This window comes from Sceloporus undulatus, chromosome 10, assembly GCF_019175285.1.
Source record: "Sceloporus undulatus isolate JIND9_A2432 ecotype Alabama chromosome 10, SceUnd_v1.1, whole genome shotgun sequence".
In the NCBI taxonomy this organism is placed as follows: domain Eukaryota; kingdom Metazoa; phylum Chordata; class Lepidosauria; order Squamata; family Phrynosomatidae; genus Sceloporus; species Sceloporus undulatus.
In genome coordinates, this window is record NC_056531.1 from 10876972 (window position 1) to 10898943 (window position 21972).

Genomic DNA, 21972 nt, shown 5'->3' on the forward strand with positions numbered 1-21972 from the left:
CACCAAAACCCTGCCGCTGCCCATATTGTTGCTGCTGCAGACAGAAGCGAGATTCCTGTTGGTGCCTTAGCAGAAGTCTCTTTGTGAAGGGGATGAACGCATTGGTTTGATGCTGGATGTACCCAGAAGCAGAGTTGTGCATGCAGTGCCATCATACAGTGGACCCTTGTTATATGCTGGGGTTTGGTTCCAGGATCCTCCATGGATAAAAAAAATCTGTGGATGCTCAAGTCCCATTAAATATAATGACATAGCAAAATGGTGTACCTTATAAAAAATGGAAAATCAAGGTTTGATATTAGAAATTTATACTTTTTTTAACATTTTTAAACCGTGGATGCTTGAATCCGTGTATAAAAATCAGTGTATAAGATGGGCCCACTATACATGCAGAGATGCATGCAATTGCAAAGGCACATGCAAATGTGGCTCCACTTTCATCCTCAGCTGTGCATGCTGACACAACTGCACAGTAGGTGTGTATTTATTTGCGCAGTCTTCCCATTCAATAAAATGATTGCATAGCGCATACAAGTTGGCATCCTGGTAGTGACACATGAAGGTGGTTAGTTGCACTAGTCATGCAGAGTGATTTTTGGGGGGGACAACAAGGTATAACAGTTGTATTCAGTGGACAGTAGCACATGTGGGACTCTTGTGGTAGCACATTAAAATACACAGAGTAGGGTGTTATCATCCTACATAATGAGAAAACTGAAATGGTCAAAGAGTTCCCATACCTCAGTTCAAACATTCCTGATTTATTTATTTATTGCTAAGTTATGCTTTCTTTCTAAGCACACAGCTGGAAAAATGCAAAATGCAGCTCCCCAAAAATGCAGCTCTATTCTCTCCTATGGTATATTTCCCCCCATTCATCCATGTAGTGCAGCTGTATTCGAGCAGATTACAAATTGGTACAAAATATAGATTCTGTGTTGTTCAGACAGTGATAGCCAGTTGGATTTGACCTACCCTCCATCCCCATCCCCTAGAAAGGTTAAGGGACCAACTCTCTCAAAATGTTGTGCTACTGAATGGCGTAACTGCCTTCTTTGGAAAACCATGTGTGCCTTCTGTGTGTGTGTGTTTAAGAAAAGCTTAAAATAATCAGCAGGCCAGTTGCTTAAGTCCCTCATTTCACAAATACAATACAAAAATGAGTCCCTCGGTGCTGGAAGGCTGCAGAGGTTAAACACTTAGTTCCAGTACATAAAGTTTATATTCACTCTCACACACGGAGGAACTCCCGTCGACCTAAGCAACATTCTGCTTATGTTCAGGAGACAGACCGGATTATCACCAAAACCTAAAGCAGGGTTGACTTAGAAGGTAAAGTCAGAGCCTGGGGGAAAGTTCTTTTATGGACTACAACTCCCAGGCTTTCCAGCCAGCGGGAACTTTTCTCACACTCGGGGCACCGTTGACTCAAAATCGATAAATCCAAAAAGAGAAAGTACCAAGTACTACAGATGATGAAGTGTCAAGGCGAAAGTGTCCTTGAGCTAGAGATCTTCTCATCTGCTCAAACAGGATTTGGAAGAGGGGGGAAAGTGGATCCAGTTCTTGGTCAAGTGAGATGGTAAACCTTGGGGTCCCTGTTGAATAGTTCAATATTAGAGACCGTTGCTGGAAATTAGTAGAAAAGGGCAGAATCCTGTTGGATTTATGCACATCCAGGAGTTTACTTACGTGTACAAGTTGTACTTTTGGGACTGTTGTCCAAGGTCTGTATTCGGTTTGCAGTTGTGCACACAGAGTTCCATAAGTGTAACAGTTGTGCACACAGTGTGGCACTAGTTGTGTGTGCACTCGATTCACTAGAGTTGTGGAGAGAGTCTGCTCTGTAGAGTTATTAACCACTCCGTTGCCATTACGCATTCCCCATTTGGATGATGGGGCAATAAAGAAATACATTGGCAGATACACAATTGGTTGTGATGTTCCTGACAATGGCAATATAGCACCACCACTGTCTGTCTGGGAACATGCATGTATTCTGTGTCCATATTTCCATTTCCATTAGCTCTGAATGCGGTGCCTGTGCAAATTGCTATTGTGTGTGTGTTATTATACTCTACTTTTTTTCCCTTAATACAACTCTCTTAATTCACCCCAGACCTAGAGTTGTCCTCAGCTAGTACTGGTATATGCAGGTGCAAATGGTCCTAAAGTTTATCCAGCCTCTTGAAAAAGTGACTTTCTCAAATAATTAAAGTAATGCTCTCATATCTGGTGAAAGCCAGCATGGCGTAGTGGTTTGAGCATTGTAGGACTATGACTCTGGAAACTAGGATTCAATTCCAGCTTGACCTGAAAACCATTGGGGGACCTTGGGTACGTCACACTCTCTCAGCCTCAGGGGAAGGCAATGGCAAACCCCCTCTGAACAAATCTTGCCAAGAAAACCATGCAGTAGAGTCGCCTTAGGATCATCATAAGTCGGAAACAACTCGAACGCACACAAAAACAACAATGACAGTTATATTTGGTGGGGTCCTCCCAGTCCCCCGCACCTTTCTCTGGGTAACAGCTTGCTTGATTCTCTGGGAAGTTCAAACATCAGCAGTCGGTGCTGCTGATCCAGGCTTCTGCATCACTAAAAACAGAATAACCTGGATGGTTGCCTTCAAGAAAAGTCAAGACTGGGATCCCCTCCCTTGGGTGAACTCTTGACATGACAGAGGCCAGAAAACTTGGCGTTCCATTGGGTTGGCAGAGGAGTTCTCGTGAGATGGACAGCGGCGTCAGGAGCCACTAAAACACATCCCGGCTCCCATCCGAAGAAGCTGCTTTGAAGCTGACAGCAGGGTAATTATGAGAGCAATCAGCCAGGGGTGTTGCGGCACTTAATGAACATTTGCAAAGGGAGTGGCGCTTCCATGTGCAAAAGCTGCTATATATGTATCACGGTCATGTTGTTACTGCCCAACTGTGATCAAAGGGGTAGGATCTCGGGTTCAGAGAAGTCCCCCAGAGCTGTTTTTCTAAGGATCGGCTGAAGCTTTTGGGTCCAGACTTTCAGGCTGGGAGGCCCAGAAAACACAGCTCCTTCAGTTATGAAAGAAACCCGTCGCAAGGAGCACCTTGCGTTGGGTGGCACCGAGGGAAGGCAAATTGTTTTTGTGCCACTGATGCACTCCTTTGGGCTGTACGTTATCTGTCAAGTCAGACATCCATGACCCCAGTGACTGAGGGCTTGTCTACACAAATAAAACACTCTTCATTCTTAGATTTTAATGGTTTTTAGGGCTCTGTGGCCATGTTCTAGAAGAATTTATTCCTGACGTTTTCCCAGCATTTGTGGCTGGCATCTTCTCTGGGTAATGCTGAAGGAGAAAAAAGGAGGGTACATGATTGGGCTTATATTTGGGATGGGTAACTGTGCCATATCTAGGGGCCAAACCCTTGACCTGGGATCAGGCACCCTAAGGCACTGAGCTCCAAATCCAATTCCACCATAAATTGGAAATGACTTGAAGGCACACAACGACAACAAGGTGCATCTTTAGTCATTTAGCCAGTTAGCTAATTAACATGAGCTCCCATCAGCCTAGCCAGTCTGGCTGATGATGTGAAATGCTGGATATTGCAGTCCAACAGCATCTGAAGGGCCACACGCTGCTTATTCCTGATTTAGACTCTTTCCTTTGGCGTTTCCACCATTTTCCCAATGAGAATGCTCCCTGTCTGTGCTTTCTGTGCAGGGCTTCTGTTCCATACAATGCATTTCTTTTATGCTCAGGCAAGGGAAGAAATGACAGGAAGCAGCCACTTGGCCCAATGAGGTTGGCCTCTTTGGGGTTATCTCAAAGCCGCCCTTTGGCTTTGTCCTTGTGGCTCACAAATCCTTCTTGCCTCCTCATAAAAGTGTCGAGCTGTCTCTTAAAACCCATTCAAGTTATTTGTTTAAGTGACCTATCTGGGCACGTATTCCTCAAGCAGTGGGACTGCTTTGCTTGTCTTTTGTCAAAAGCCTCCACTTTATCTCTGAGGCGGCTTCCAGTTATTCCACAATAGGAACCGTGATTTGGATGGAACAAGTGTCCAGCTGATAAAATGCTCCAGATCAGAAACCCTGAAAAGAAGAAAAAGAGTTGGGGATAGAGGAGTTTATACAGGCTTGGCAAAAAAGACCAGCAACACCTTTACATAGGCCTGATTCCCACTACCTTTTAAACCGGATCACAAATAGGTTTGAACTGGTTCAAATGGCCCTGGTTTCCACTTGAAGCGATTTGCTGAAACAATTTGGAGAGGGGGGGCACACGCGAGACCCATTTAACCCACGTCTTTTTGACACTTATGTTTTCCGCATCTTTTGGATAAATCGATGTGGATCGAAATTGATTTAAATTTTCCCTTTGGTCGGCTGGAGCAGTCCATTTTGGACTGATTCATTCATGAATGTGAACCACAAGTGGGTTATTTTACAGGGAAAAAATGTGACCAGGGCAAATGTAGTGGGAACCATGCTCCGCTGTCGGATTGATCCATCAATTCGGATTGCAAACCGCTTTTTTTGTAAGTGGGAAAACATGATGTGTTTTTTTCTCCTCGTCTTCCTCTCCAATTTTCCCATTTTTAACATAAGCATTGCCTTCAACTTTGTTTGTGTAAAACATTACTGAGGCTGGAATTCTTAACATACTTCTCAGGAAGATGTTCCATTGAATGCCATGGGACATATTTCAGATTAGGCATGCAGAAAATGGCTCCATGATTGTTTTAAAACGGGACTAGATAGAGGCTGCATCCGCACTGCAGAAGTAATCCGGGTTGACACCACTTTAACTGCCATGGCACCATGCTATGGAATTCTAGGACTTGTCATTTGTTGTGAGTTCTCCGACAGTGAAAACTCAATAGCTCACAAAACTATAAATCCCAGCATTCCATAGCACTGAGCCATGGCAGCGGTGTCAAACTATACTATTTCTACAGTGCAGATGCAACCAGGGAGAGGGAGATTTTCAAAAATCAAATGTCAGCCAAAGCAGAATGGAGACGTTCATCCATCGCTAGATATGTGAAACTTGGGCGAAGCAGAAATCCAGAGCTGTTTGTTCCCACCAGGCAGTTGTTGGCCTTAAGGAAAGGATCTTTTGCACTCATTTATTCCTTAGCAACCCAAATCTCCTTGTATTTTCCCATCTTTGGGGCTTATGTCCCAGATCAACATACAGTGACATTCTGCCAGCATGGATGATTAAGGAATCTACATCTTTAAAAATTGCTGGATCTCATTTCTTCCTTGAAATACTGCCTTCTAGGGGGGGAAAGTCCCATAAGCCAGTGAGCTCTGGGGGTCTTCAGTCGCTGATCCCTTAATTATGGAGCCCAGAAGTTTGGCTACAAAAAGCAGATGGGATTTGATGGAGATTTTGCCACAGCAGTCTACGTTCTTGGAACGGGTGCACAGAACGGTCAATATTTTGAGGTCTTGCTGTAAATCACTGAGCTTTTTGGGTTTCTCATCTCACTGCATTCTGATAGTCAGCACACTCCTCTGACTCAACTCAAAGATGGCTCCAGAGTTATGGATGCATTTATGCAGCCAACAATCATGGCAAAACTTTTCAAAAGTCCATCACCATTTTAGTTACTTCATCCCGAAACAAAACCTTCCCAAATACCAAAAGGTCTTTGCACGATTCTGATTATACAGACTTGGTTTTAAGGATGGAAACATTGAGGTTACGTGAGTCATAGTTTTTTGTGGGTTTTTTGGGCTATGTGGCCATGTTCTAGAAGAGTTTATTCCTGACGTTTCACCAGCATCTGTGGCTGGCATCTTCAGAGAATGCTGGCATGGAAGAAAACCTACGACTTCACGTTTCGTGAATCCTTTTCAAAAGCTTTTTGGAGATGCATTCCACATCCTCACCACTTCCTCCTCCAGCAATAGTGGTTTGAGTCTTGGCCTAGTGCACTCTGGGAGATAAGGGTTCAAATCCTGTCTTGGAAACTCACTAGTTGACCTTGGCTTGCCAAGAAAACCCTAAGATAGCTTGGCCATATGTCAAAGTTAACTTGACGGTGCTGAACAACAATATCTGGTTTTGGAATGAGTGTGGGGAGAGAAGAGAAGTTAGCATTTGCCAAGTAACGCAGATTTTGACCAGATCTAACCTGGTGAAGTCCAGATGTGTAGGACTACAGCTCCCTTTAGTTGGAGATAATGGTGGTTGCAGTCCAACACATCTGTAGTCCAGCCTGAAAGATATCAGAAAACATGCAGGGGTAGCTGTGTTGGCCATTTAACAAATCCAAACAAAAATCCAACAAGAATACCTTTATTGGCCAACCGAAATGCACAATATGCTGGTTGCAAGCTTTCGGAGCTCTATAGGCTTCTTCATCAGGCAAGATGTTACAAACCAAACAGGAGAAGAAGAAAAGCAATTGGAGATGTTAGTCAGATGCCTGCCTGTTGTTTCAGTCCTTAGTAAAGATGGTATGTTGGGCCTTTCCCATCACCTGCTATCTGAACCTCACGGGAGATGCTGAAGATTGAACCGGAGCGCTCCTGCATGCAAAGCATGTGCTCCAGCTATGGCCCTGGCCCAAACCCCCAATGCAAGCCCATTTGAATGGGACTGTTTGTGGTCTTAGGAAACTGTATATAATGTACCCCACAAAGCCGGCAGATGGAATTCAGTTGCCCCAGCAGGAACTGACTTAACAGAATATAGCTGCATTCCCCCTGATCTCTCTGAATCAACACTTCTCTTATTTGCAGTAGTGTGAAATAATATTGACTCAAGATTTGCATGGAAAAGGTAATTTCTATTTCATACGGCGAGTCCAACTTCCCAATAGGTCTGATGTTGTTTTTGCGTCCACCCAGGGAGGGAAAAAGAACATTGACTTTAATGATAAGGTGAAAATAAGCCTCCTGTGATCTCTTTGTCCTGTCTTTTTGATCAGATAAAGCATAACTCCCATCAGTTTAGGCAGAGAGGATTAGCTTGGGTTGACTTTCTGGCTTGTTATGTCACATGGAGCGAAAGCCCTGGGGCTCAAACATTTGAGCTCGAAGGGAGCGAAGTTTGGCACCACTGAACAGCTTTGTCCATGTAAACACGCTTGACGCTACAAGGTGGGTATTAACTTTTGAATTGGCTTACATGTCTTCAAATAATGACTAATAATAATAGAAGCGCATGAGAATCCATGTTTCCCACAGTGGCCAACAGTGGGAACTCCAAAAGCAATCTGCAAGTAGCACTTTCTTTCCCCAGAAGGTGGTATTCGGAAAACCAGTATGGTAAAATGGTTAAGGCACTGGTGCCCAAATGTTGGTCCTCCAAGGTTTTTGAACTTCAGCTCCCAGAATTCCTGACCATTGGCCAAGTTGGCTGGGAGTTGAAGTCCCAAACATCTGGAGGACGAATGTCTGAGAGACACTGGGTTAATTATTATTATTATTATTATTATTATTATTATTATTATTATTATTTCTACTCGGCCTCTCCAACAAGATCGAGGCGGCTTATGTCAGTAAAATCCATACAATACAACAGAATAAAATCTCACAATCCCAATCCCTCCTTAACCCCAAATCAGCAACAATAAGTGCGACGTAACAATAACTATAATAAAATACAATTAAAATTATTAAAGTGATTGCTAAAACAAAAATAGTCAATAGGATGGTCCATATCAGTGGGGCGTCTGAGTCAATTACAGTACTCTGGGAAGGCCTGTTGGAAGAGATCCATCTTGACAGCCTTTTTAAAGCTGTCAAGGTTGGTAATATGTCAGATCTCCTCTGGCAGGCCATTCCATAATTTGGGAGCGGCAGATGAAAAGGCCCTCTGGCCAGGCTGGTCTTTGTTGGCTGCAATAAATTTTTTGTGGATGATATGGAAGAAGGCGATTCTGCAGGGTTAGAGAGTTGGACTAGGACTGGAGAGGTCCATGGTCAAGTCCCTACTAAGCCATGAAATTCATGAGATAGCCATGGGCCAGTCAAATGGAACTGCACAGTTTTCCAACGGGGCTGCTATTATGTTACTACAAAGGGGAGCCAGCAAAATGATGGTTGTTCATTGGGAGTGATACACAAAGGGACTGATGCGCAAGGGGACCCAAGATATGGTGGATCCAGTGCAAAACAGGACACAATAGAGCAATTCCAGCTGTAATTAAGAAATGGTTAGTGCTGCCTGTTATCCTGCAGTAGTACGAAGCCATCATGATACGTAACAGTCGGTAGATGTAACCGTGATCAATGAGTACTGAAGTGAAGTGAAATGACTACAACTCTGGGTTCGAATCCCTCTCTGCTCAGCAGTGGAAACCTGCTGGGTGACCTTGGGTAAGTCCTCTTGACCTCAGAGGAAGGGAAAGGCAAACCCATTCTGAACAAAGCTTGCCATGATGTCATGATAGCATCACCATAAAGTGGACATAACTGCCCTCATGTTTGTGCCATTGTGCAGATTTCTTATTTAGACCATTTGGTTGCAAAATCTGGAGAAGCGCAAATTTCAAAGCATAACTCAGTTACAACTCGTGTATGGGCTTCCATTGAGAAGAGGTGAGTCCTTCTGGAAATGTAAGTGAATTATCCTTTCTCCCTCCCATAAAGTTGGGTGGATGATTCCTCTCCATAGAAGTTAAAAAGTTGAGATGGCCATTGGTTTAAATCGGAACTGGGCAAACTTGGTGGGTCCAGTTGTTCCTCCCCAGGATCCATCACCTCTTGCAAAAGAAATCTGGAGTGTGGAGTGTGGAGTTGGCTTTCATGGCCGGCATCCATAGTTTTTTGTGGGGTTTTCAGGCTATGTGGCCATGTTCTAAAAGAGTTTCTTCCTTCTAGAAACTCTTCTAGAACATGGCCACATAGCCCGAAAACCCCACAAAAACTACAAATCTGGAGTGACTTGAACTCAGCTTCCAGTTCTGGAAATACTGAATCTTGTTAGCTGATCTCTGCTAGCGTAGATCTGTGAAATGCGCTGTTGAATAGTGAGTGAACACATATAGGTATATCACATGGAGCTTTTTGGTGGTTTTCTGGCTCAGTTCTGGCTCACTTCCGAAGTGATTGCACTTCCAACGATGCGGATTCACGTCGTAAAGTGACTGTGTTATCAGACGCCATTCATTTCTATGGGAGCTGCTTGCGAGGTGCTTCCGCAGTGATTCCAAAGTGACCCCTCATTTTGGTAAAACTGAAAAAAAACTGACTTCAGAGAATTCGCTTCCAGGCTGCCTTCGATTGCACTGTGAATTGGTCTGGTGTGGAAAACCACTCCGATGCCACCCCCCTTGGCCCCTGCGTCCTGCTCCGTCATTCCCCTCCTCCTCCTTCATGCCATCTCCTCCTCTCTGCCAACCAGCCAATCCCATCATCCCCTGTGTCCCCTGCATCCTCCTAGACCCCGATCTGCTCCCCTCCTTCACCCTGACACCTAACCCATCATCCCCTGACTGCTCCTGCATCCCCATCTCACCCCCTCTGCCACCTAACCCATCATCCCCTGACTGCTCCTGCATCCCCATCTCGCCCCCTCTGCCACCTAACCCATCATCCCTTGACTGCTCCTGCATCCCCATCTCGCCTCCTCTGCCACCTAACCCATCATCCTCTGACTGCTCCTGCATCCCCAGCTCACCCTCTGCCACCTAACCCATCATCCCCTGACTGCTCTTGCATCCCCATCTTGCCCCCTCTGCCACCTAACCCATCATCCCCTGACTGCTCCTTTATCCCCATCTCGCCCTCTGCCACCTATCCCATCATCCCCTGCCTTCTCCTGCATCCCAATCCTGGCCCCAGCCACCCCCAATGACATATCCCATCATCCCCTGCCTTATCCTGCATCTCAATCCTGGCCCCAGCCACTCCAGTGACCTATCCCATCATCCCCTGACTGCTTCTTCACCCCGATGAAGGATGACAGCTAAGGAGGGGGCAGGGAAGGAGGGCAGTGTCCAGAGCCCCACTGAGCATGCCCAAGGGTGCCGATTTGAATCGTTGAACCCTCAAAGTATGCTCTGGTGTGGTAATAGAATGTGCACTCACTCCCCTTTGCTTGAATCCGCATCACGGGACTTGCTTGGAATCAAACTGACTTCGCTTGCCCCTCACTTCGGAAGGACAACAGATAGGCAACCAGGTGTGGTAAAACATCACATTTTAACCTCAATCCGCATTGCTAGACAGGAGTGACTCCGGATCTGGTGTGGAAAAACATCACAGCTTTGCATTGCTAAACGGAGGGACTGCGGATCTGAGCTGCAACCCCCCCCCCGCCCCCAATGTATGATAAGGTCCATAGTAAATCTTGTTGTTTCAAGGGGTCTACTCACTTGGAAGTGATTGAAACCTGGACTTGTTTTAAAAAGAAAGTGTACCTTAGGGGATTTTCCCCTATAACAACAGAATTTGCTCAAACTTGGGAAGTTATCGCATGGGGGCAAAACCGTCCCTCGATGTGTTCTAACGAGCACGAGCGCGGGCGCGCACGGAGCGTGATGGGAACCCGATGGGAACCAGAACGCAGTGTTACTGCACGGTTTCAAACGTTCCCAAAAGGCGCTCCTGGAACACATCGGGAACCCGATGGGAACGCCGGCGGCAGTGGCGGCAGCGTTCCACTGTGCGGTAAACTAGCGTTCTGGTTCCCATCGGGTTCCCATCACGCTCCGTGCGCGCCCGCGCTCGTGCTCGTTAGAACACATCGGGGGACGGTTTTGCCCCCATGCGATAACCTTCTTGGTCTCCAAATGTGTCGAGCCACAATGCAGAAGGACATAGTAGCCAACATATCTGGAGGTAGCTAAAGGTGCATCTACACTGTCAAAATAATGCAGTTTGACACCATTTTAACTGCCATGGCTCCATCCTACAGAATCCTGGGATTTGTAGTTTGGTGAGGCACCAGCCCTCTTTGGCAGAAAAGGCTAAAGACCTTATAAAAGTACAAATCCAATCATTACACCATCCTGGCTCTCCTCACTGGACAGGAGAGGAAGGCATGGAAGAACCCAAGTGCTCTTTTTCCTCCTTATCAAAAACGTTAAACCACAAAAAAAGATAAGGCTTATTACCAAAAACATGGCCCCTGAGCTCCACTCCAACAGCAAAGCGAGACAGGGGCCTTATCTTATCAGCTTTGTTTGAAATGGCTTTGCCTGGGTGTCCGCTATAATGTGTGGATCGCAATATAAACAGCATTGGTGGTGTATTATGGTCGTTCAAGTGTTTGTTGTATTTCATCAGCCTCTTGACATAACAAGGTTGGCTTCTCCCTTTGTCGTCAAGTAGATTTCTTCTCATCCTGTGGCAGGTGCTTTTTAATATATATATACATAGAGAGAGAGCGTTCCCAGAGTTTTCTTTGTCATTCAACTGTCTTTGTCATTTGAAAATTCTGTTTGTCATAAGGCGTGTTGACTAGCTATGATGACAAGACCTTCTTGGCGGCACGGATGCACCTGAGCACTGAGTTGTGCTTTTATAGAATCACAGACTTGGAAGGAACCACTAGGGCCATCCAGTCCAACCCCTGCCCTTTGAAAACTTTTCATCTGAGCATCCTATTAAAAGGGACCTCAGAACTTGGACAGATTAATGTCACATACTATCCAGTGACTTGGACTGCAGAATTAAAACACTTTGAGCCCACTGTAACCGCCATGGCTCAATGCTCAATGCAATTCTGGGCTTTGTAGTTTCGTGAAAGATTTCGCCTTCTCTGTCAGAGAGCTCTGGCATCGCAGCAGACTACAAATCCCAGGATTCCATAGGATGGAGCCACATATTTTAATACAGACAGTTCCTCTCTGCCCCAAAGTGACTCACTCTAATTTGACTGTTTTAACTATTTTTAAGCTATATTTTTTAGGGTTATTGTTTTTGCTTATGGTGGAGGGATAGGGGATTATGTATTGTGGGTTTGTTTGTTTTTATGGTGCGTTTTATTGTACTCATTGTGCTACTGTAACCCATCTCGATCCGTAGGGCGAGGCAGGATATTAATAATAATAATAATAATAATAATTATTATTATTATTATTGCCGAGAAAGCAGTGTCAGACAGCATTAATTTTTCACTGCAGATGCAACCTCTGCCTTAACATTCCATCCTCTGCCAATGGTCCTCCATGTGTTTTGGACTTCAGCTCCCAGCAGCCTCAGCCATCATTGCCAGTGTTCTGGAATTCTGGGAGTTGATGTGCAAAACATCAGGAAGGCCAGACTTTGGGAAGCACTGCTCCAAGCATTCCTCCTTCTGGTCCAGTCATACTCCAAAGTGCAGATTTGAGAGAAAGAAGGAAAATAAGCCCCACCATCCTCCTGTGTATCTGGCACCACTGAACTCGGTCTCTCTCCATTGGTCACCAAGCAGCCATTCCACAAAGCTGAGGAATCTCATAGCATGAAGAACATGCTTGTCTTCCTTTGCCCTGTTCGTTCATTCTCTTTTCCTTTCATATCATCTCGCCAACGATTTCCACTTCAAAAAAATTGATCAGTTTCTGTTCTTCTACAAATGGCAATTTTGCAATTAAATGCATCTGAGGAGGTAAGCTCATGCTGCCCATTGCTTAGTCTCAAAGGTGCTACAAGATCTCCACACATACTGATTCAACAGACTAACACGGCTATATGTTTGAATTTTGCAATTCAAAATACATTGCAATTATAACAATGACAAACAAAAAACCCATGTCTTGTTTTAATGCAAACCCGCAAATGGAGCCGCTTTGGATTTTTTCTTTTTGGATTTCTCCCCTCTCTTCCCCAAACTTGCACCTGGACCTCTGGAATTTGCACACCCCACTTTTAGACTGTAAATCTGAGGGCAGGTACTGCCTAGTCTGTTCAAAATATGGCTGATTTATTTATTTATGCATTTATTTATTTATTTATTGCATCTATATTATTAATCCATAAGCCACTCACGGGGCCTATACAGCCCGCAGAGCTGGATCGAAAGGTTACGAAGAAAGAGTTCGCTGCAAATAGTTGCACCCACAAAAAAAGGATTTTATTTCATTTTTAATTTTAATTTTTGAAAAATAGATCTGCTCCCTTCTGGGCCAGCATACTTTTTGAGGTGAGGACAGAAACGATTTGGCACGCTCCCGCACAAAAGAAAACAGGGCCATCCCACGCGGCGAGGAGCAAAACCGCACCACGTGGCAACCAACTTGCTCCATGAAACCAATCTTTTAGCAGTCACCGGCTTTCAGTTGGGAATGAGGTGTGCCCTTAATGCTTAAACAAACCTGCCTGATTCCCTGGTATCCCCCCAATTTCAAGGGGATTATTGTTCCTTGGCAGTTGACAACGGTTGCACCATATTTGAAAGCAACAAACAGCTGTGTTATATAACACAACGCGGCTGTTGGAGGTCTTCTGAAAATACTTGGCAAATCAGGTCAATAGGACCCATCTTGCAGAAAGACCCATATCAGAGGTGAACCTATCATGGGGTTTTCTTGGCAAGAGTTGTTCAGAGGTTTACCCTGAGGCTGCTTGGAGCAGTGTTTCCCAAAGTCTGGCCTTCCAGATGTTTTTCACTGAGAGCATGTGCCTTGATCGAGGTCACCCAATGAGTTTCCATGGCCAAGCAGGAATCAAACCCTGGTCTCCAGTCGTGGTCCAACGCTCATACCACTATGCCATGTTGGCCCCTCTTAAATTCTACCCTTGCCCAAAGTTTCAGGGCTCTCATCCAAATCCGAGCATCATCTATCATCATGAGTCCCTTTGGCTGCCTTTCTTTTCAAGCAGATGACATGGGTAGGTTTTCAGTAACCTACCCACTCCTTCCAGCAACAAGGGCAGCCCTCTGGATTTCAGGGAGCTGTCTGGCCGGTTACTGCCATAAACCTGGCATTGCCTACCCACTTGTCTCCTCCACCCTTGTAATGCTTGCTGGTTGAGCTGGTACCTCTGTAAATAAAGAATGCATAAAGAATTGCAAGGAGTGACTTAGCAAAGGCTCCCTGGAGCCTCCCTCCAGGTGAGGAAGGAGGAGACACAGAAAAACAATTCCAACGTCTCCATCAGCCCTCTATGATTCATGATAGCTGCTACCTGATGACAGTGATGAAGATGAAGATGAAGATGATGGTGACACTGATGATGGTGATGATGATGATGATGAGACTCGACCTAGGCTCAACCTCCTCCTAAGACTAGGCTAGGGAAGCTGAGCCTCCCTGATATGTTCTGGCCAAATTGGACAATACATATTATATCTGCACTGCAGAAATAATGCAGTTTGGCTCTGCTTCAACTGCCATGGCTCCATGCTATGGAATGGTAGGAATTGTAGTTTCTTGTGGCACCAGAGCTCTCTGACAGAGAAGGCGAAATATGCCACTGAACTACAAACCGCAGAATTCCACAGCATGGCGCCACAGCAGTTAAAGCAGTGTCAAACTTCATCATTTCTGCAGTGCAGATGCATCCCCAGGCTCCTGTGTAATTGAGTTCCATCAGGAATTATCTGTCAGAAGTGCACTAAATGACCCAGTGCTAAGAAATTTGAAAGGTAATGGTTGTCACTGAACCCTTCTGGGAATAAAAAAGGTTTCCTGCAGTCTATCCTATCCACACTTAGACCCAATACACACTAGCTCTTTGCGTCGGCCTGGAGCCAAAACTAGGGCTTGGTAGTGTGCATCAACCACATGCTGCCGAGCCCTAGTACATGTGGGGGCCGCCATGATTGTATGGCCCACCCATACGTTGCATGCGTCACTGATGTCGCACATGGTCCGTGTCCAAATGGCACGGCGCACCTGCAATGTCACCACGCCACCCTACAGCGCTTGTGGCATTGCAGCTGTGCAGCAAACAGAAGCTGCTTCTGAGTGCGCCATTTTTTGCTGCACAGCGGTACCACGCCATTTGGTAGCTGCAGTAATGCTGCACAGCAAAGAGAGGCTGCTCCAGCCCGCCTTTTGCAGGCAGTGTGTACCGCACCATACTAGGGAGTAAGTGACACTGTACACAAGTGGCCCTTCTGTACTACACAATTATTATTATATAGTCTCCAAGGTGTTGCAAGATCCCTTTGCACTGAACCATGAGTGTTAACCTGGTGTCAAACCGGATTATTTCTGCCGTGCGGATGCAGCCCAAGTCACCCAAGGACAAAGTGTGCCAAGAGATTCAGGGAGACTGAGAGATCTATGGAGACTCAGAGGAAAACCTCAAGAGAACAGAGGAAGGCCAGAAGGTCTTCTACTGAAACCAGTGATGAACTGAAACTACCTATGATTCTATGATTTTATGATTCTACTGTAAACTCTTGAATGAGTAATCCAGCAACTAGGAAAAGCATCATTTGAGCACAGAGTCACCAAGCTCTAAGGTGTGGAGAGAGTTGAGGAGAAGATGAGGCGGATGAGATAACCAGCTCTCCCCAAATGTCTCTTGGGTGAACCCTTCCTGGGTGGTTTGTTTGTGTATCGCCAGGCTGAGAAAGCTGAATCATGAGATACATGTAAAGCCACATCAAAAGAGTGCATCCCTAATGGAAAAGGAGCCGTTTAAACAGAACGGAGGCAACACCTTCACCGACGGCTGCTGGAGGTTTCACCACCTCTGAGATGAGAAGATGGCCTTAGGGGAGTCCTAACTCTGGCCTTCACATGGCCATGGTGTGTGAAAACTCTGCACTTGGCACTGGATCTCTTGTGGCAACAGAAAGTGGGCCGAATTAGAACAAGAAGGAGATGAAGTTTGGCACAGGCTTCTGCACGTTCTTCTTCTTTTCCCATATTTAATATCTTAATATTTTATACAGACCCTGAAGCAGTTCTTATTCTGATTAGCCATAGCTACAGGGAAAGCTTTTAATAACTGTGCTGTACCACTTTTATGTTTAAGTTTTTATTGGTGAAGGCTTAAAATTATTTCTGAGTGTATGGTTTGGGTCCAGGTTATACCTGGGTTCGCCTCCTCTAATAATCTGTCCCCTACATTCACTTACTTCAACCAGCCAGAACTAGGCTGTAAGTGTCATCTGGGCTACATCCACATTGCAGATATAATCTGGTTTGACACCACTTTCACTGCCATGGTTCAATGCTATGGAAATCTGGGAGCGGTAGTTTGATGGGGCACCAGAGCTTTGGTCTGGATTCCCCCAGATACCAAACTCTGGGGATGCTCAAGTCCCATTAAATCCAACGGTACAGTGAAATGGTGTTTCTTATAGAAAATAGCAAAATCAAGGTTTCTTCTTTCAAATTTATATCTTTGGGGAATATTTTCAAGTCATGGATGCTTGGATCCATGGATAAAAAAATCCATGGATATGGCGGCCTGATTGTATTTCCATATCTTATTACAGAAGATAGTGTAGTCTACCTCTATATCTCACAGAGCACCAGTTTTAAATCTAAAAAGGATCGCACAGATCTCTTATATGGTTTAACAAGTCAGCTAGACTATTAGCCTGGAGAAAAGAAGGTTAAGAGGTGATATGATAGCCCTGTTTAAATATTTGAAAAGATGTCATATTGAAGAGGGAGCAAGCTTGTTTTCTTCTGCTCCAGAGAACAGGACCCGGAACAATGGATGCAAGCTACAGGAAAAGAGATTCCACCTGAACATTAGGAGGAACTTCCTGACAGTAAGGGCTGTTCGACAATGGAATGCACTCCCTCGGAGGGTGATAGAGTCTCCTTCCTTGGAGGTCTTTAAACAGAGGCTGGATGGCCATTTGTCAGGGATGCTTTGATTTGGATTTCCTGCATGGCAGGGGGTTGGACTGGATGGCCCTAATGGTCTCTTCCAACTCTAAGAGTCTATGATTCTATGATTCTATTATCTTGAAATTGTCTTCTCTGGTTCAAACTCTTTCCCTCATATCACAAAGTCATCATAAACAATAGATTATTGATATAAATGCTTACAATACACTATATACTATGTTGTTCAAATCTACCCATTTCCCTTTCCAATGTTTTTATTACCAGATACCAACTGGGTCCAAAATACATATACGATTAATCAGATAGTTGGAATCAACTTCTCAATGCCTGCAGAAATCTATCTTCTGAACATGACACATATGTTAAGCAGAAATGATGAAAGTCAACATTGGAGGATAGCGATCACGGCCACCCGCGCACGTTTTGCTAAGAAATGGAAAGAAAAGGAGATATCAACAATAGTTGATAGGATGATGATGATGATGATGATGATGATGATGATGATGATTAGTTGTACCCTGCCTCTCTGTGCGACACAACAGGGCAGCTTTATATCGCATTATAAAATTAGCGGACATGTTAGAGCTGGATAAACGTACCTATTGAATTCATAACAGGCCTTTGAAAAAAGTAGAAGGAAGGGGAATATTTAAAAACATTCTCAATCAGTCATAAAATAAAATAAAGAGGAAGGTGGGACCAATGCCGACTGATAAGCCATGATGGTGTGATGAATGGGTTACAGGTGCAGGTACCTGATGGGAACAGGCGAGATGGCACAAGTAATCCTTCCCTGCCATTTTGCCAGCGCATAATGCATTCAACAGTGGGCAACACACAAAGCTTCTGAAGCATTTATTTTACGTCTTAAAATATCAGATTCCTCCTAATGACCAACTTCCTAAAAGCAGCCCTTGGCAATTACGAGGGTCACACCTCCTGAGCGGTTTTGCGCTTGGAGAGGAATTAACTTTAACCACCGCTCCCGACCCGTGCAAAGAGCATTCGGGCTGACTGAGGCAACTTTATGATCAAATCCAAGACAACTGGGTGCAAAACTGGGATAAAATTTCATGGTCCTCCCTAAAAAAAGACACATGGACCAAGGAGATCTAAGCCTGAGTTTCCTTTTCCTCCTTCCTCCAGTGGCTGGAGAATTCGAGAGGCGAGCAAGCAATTTTTGGGCCACCTCCTGGGGAATAAAGAGAGCTAAAGATCTCCAAAGTACCAATGAAGTAACAGCATAACCCAACAACTCAGTCCAACTTCTCTAACCGCAGTGAGACAAGATTCGACACATTCCAGCTTCTTGAGAGGAACGTTATCGTCTAAGATCTTAAACTCTTAATATCAAAACGATAGCTAAGAGTTTGACCAGAGAGTCAGGAACATGTGCTATTTTGGAATGCAAATCCCGTCAGCCCCAAAGAGCATAGCCAAGGGTAAGACATAATGGGAGTTGCAATTCAATGCTGTCATGCCAAACTAATCTTATCTCTCTCTCTCTTTTTAATGAAATGACCAGTTTGGTTGATGAAGGGAATGCTGTGGATGTAGTATATCTTGATTTCAGTCAAGCCTTTGACAAGGTCTCCCATGATATTCTTGCAGACAAGCTAGTAAAATGTGGGCTAGACAATGAGACTGTTAGGTGAATTTGTAATTGGTTGACTGGCCAAAGCCAAAGAGTGCTCAGCAATGGTTCCTCTTCATCCTGGAGAGATGTGACCAGTGAGGTCCCACAGAGTTCTGTCCTGGGCCCTGTTTACTATTCAACATCTTTATCAATGACCTAGATGAAAGAATAGAGGACATGCTTATCAAATTTGCAAATGACACCACATTAGGAGTAGCTAATACCCCAGAGGATAGGATCAAAATTCAAAATGACCTGAATACATTAGAATGCTATGCCAGCACTAACAAAATGAATTTCAACATAGAGAAATGTAAGGTACTACACTTAGGGTGAAAAAATGAAATGCGCACATATAGGATGGGGGGGCAGCTGACTTGACAACAGTACATGTGAACAGGATCTAGGAGCCCTAGGGCTCGTTCCCACTATGATTTAAAGCGAATTGCTGATTGGTTTATATGACTGTCGTTCCCATTTGAAACCGGTTCCGATCCTACGTTGATCGATTCCTGTCGCAATAAAGCTAGGCAAATGCAAAAAACCAAGTTTTTCCAAACACTGGTTTCCTAATGGTTCTTTTGAAAAGAATCGATTCCAAAGTGTGTTCAATAAGTGGGAATGACGAATCTGAATTGCATCATTCTGGATGAGAGGGACTAATGGCAGTTTTTGGCAGATCCACCACTCCCCCCTCTCAGTGGTGCCTTTGTGTTTGTGGTGTGACCTATGGGCGCATGATTATTTTTTTAAATGATAGAAGATTCAATTCATTGATTTTGCAACTACTTGCTATCAGTGAGGCAAGTGGTTGCAAAAACAATGAATTGAATCTTCTATCAAAAAACACACACACACACACACACACACACACACACACACACCCAAGCCAGGTTGCCCGAACTGCCACTTACATCACCAATGATGCACAGATGATTGACATGCATTTTGAAGTGGCGCAGACTAGTGGGGACGACAATCGTGCCAAAAAGGAAGCAATTACAAGGGGATAATGAAAAGATCGGCTTTCATAGTGGGAATGACAGGCCTTTTGAAATCGATTTACTAACACAGAGCGAAGGCGAATCACACACCACTTTAAATGTAAGTGGGAATGAGCACCTAGTAGACCACAAGATGAACACAAATCAACAATGTGATGCTGCAGGTAAAAAAGCCAATATGACCCTAGGCTGCATCAATAGGACTGCTAGATCACAAGAAGTAATAGTGCCACTCTATGTGCGTTCAATTTGTTTCTGTCTTATAGCGACCCTAAGGCAAACCTATCAAAGGGTTTTCTTGTTTGAAAGGTGTTGGCTTTGCCTTTCCCTGAGGCTGAGAGAGTGTGACTTGCCCAAAGTCACTCAGTGGATTTCCATAGCTAAGCAGGGACTTTGCAGTTAAGGTGGGGTCAAGCCGAATTATTTCTGCAATCTATAGATGCACTCATAGATCCTTCCGAGATCACAGCACTGATCTTACTAAATGGCTAGCTAGCATAAGAGCTGACCTGACCTATCTAAAAGAAATCTCTGCAAAGAGCTGACACTGTGAACTCTCCAGATCAGCATCACAACTTGGGTGGTTGCGTTCTCAGAGGTGTGGCTCTCTTCTGGTTTGCTGGCATTCTTGGACACCCAGGTTTCTAATGCCCTGGGAGTAAAACACGGTCCTGATTAACATTATGAAAACCCCAAAGAAAATGAGCACTCACTTAATTGAAGTCAAATTGGTTGATTTTTTCCAACTGTAACAAGGGAGAGGTTTCATGCCTGGGATTTCATGCGCTGCCCCATAGATGAACCAGGAGTGCTGTGTGTGTGTGGGGGGGGGGGACATTTTTCCTGGGATTCCCTGCTTGCTGCGAAGATAGTAGAAAAGACGATAAAAACCCTGGGACCAAATATGACAGCCTGGAGGGTTTGGGCTCAGAAATAATGCAGATTGATACCACTTTAACAGCCACCGCTCCATCCTACAGAATCCTGGGATCTATAGTTTGGTGAGTCACCAGCCCTCTTTGGCAAACTACAAACCCCAGGAATCCATAGGATGGGGCTTCAGCACTCAACGTGGTGTCACACTGCATTATCTCTACAGTGTAGATGGACCCAAGCCACGCTCAGCAGCCTGTGGCCGCTGAGCACTGTTTTAATGCAAGCTTTTTTGGGAAGGAGTGCGAAACATGGGATGCCCCAGACATTGTTCAACTGCAACTCCCATCAGCCAAAATCCAGAAAAGCCAATGAGGAGGGATGCTGGACATCACAGCCTGCATCAGTACTGCCTGATGATGTTTTGAGGGAGACATATTCCCTACCCTTGCTTTAAGGGTTTCCCCCCATAAAGCATGTGTTGTTCTGCACATTTGGGGGTTTAAAGGGAAGGCCACTAGCTTCTGAATCTTTGTGATGTTCTTCTCGCTACTGATGTTCGAAAGTTGGAGGGGCATGGTATAACTAAAAATAAGACATCTCTGGGGATAAGGGATTGCAAATGTCATTAAGGACCCCATTTAATTCCTTTCCCCAACAGTTCAAACCCTAGAGAAATTGGAATTAGGGTGGAAAGCATTCGTATGGAGAACAGGTATGTTTTTCTCTCTTGGGAGAATGAGAATTTGCTTTCTGCATCTGCACTGCAGAATTAATGCAGTTTGACGCTGCTTTAACTGCCATGGCTCAATGCTATGAAATTCTGGGATTTCTGGTTTTGTGAGAGATATTTAACCTTCTCGGTCAGGGAGCTCTGGGGCCACAACAAACTGCAGATCCCAGAATTCCATAGCATTGAACCATGGCAGTTAAAGTGGCATCAAACTGCATTAATTCTGCAGTGTGGCAGCAGCCTGGGTCTTAGCTTTAAAGGCCTAAATGGGTTATGAATGCTAAGAGTTTTAAGCTTTTAATCATGCATAGGCGCACTGATATCCACATTCACTTGAACTGTACTTTATGAGGGTGACCCTCTCTTTGTTATTAACTTTTCTCCAAAGACCCCATTTTCTAATCCAGTGATTCCCAAACTTTGGTCCTCCAGATGTTTTGGACTTCAGGTCCCAGAATTCCTGACTGTTGACCAAACTGGCTAGAGCTTCTGAGAGCTGAAGTCCAAAACATCTGGAAGACCAAAGTTTGGGGACCAAATCCTATACGTGCTTACCTGATAGCAGGGCTTTAGTCACATATAGGCATGCACAGGATGGCTCCACACAACCCTTATTAACTCACTGATGACTCCATTTTTGCACAGTGGAAATGATGATGATGATGATACCACTTTCCCCAAAAAAATTGGGACTCAAAGTGGCCCACAGTTTAAAAGAGCAATACAGTCGGACCTCTCTATCCATGGATTCTTTATCCACTGATTCAACCATCCATAATTTGAAAATATTGTGTATGTGTGTGTGTTTCAAAAAAGTAAACCTTGGTTTTTTGCCATTTTAGATAAGGGAAACCAATTTACTCTGCCATTGGACTGAAAGGGATGTGAGCATCTAATCATTTTTTAAATTTGTATTTTGCATATTTATAGTGTTTTAACTTGGACTGTTTTAGATTTGTAAGCCGCCTTGAGTCCGTCTACTGAGAGGAAGGAAGGGTATAAATAAACATAATGATGACAATAATAATAAC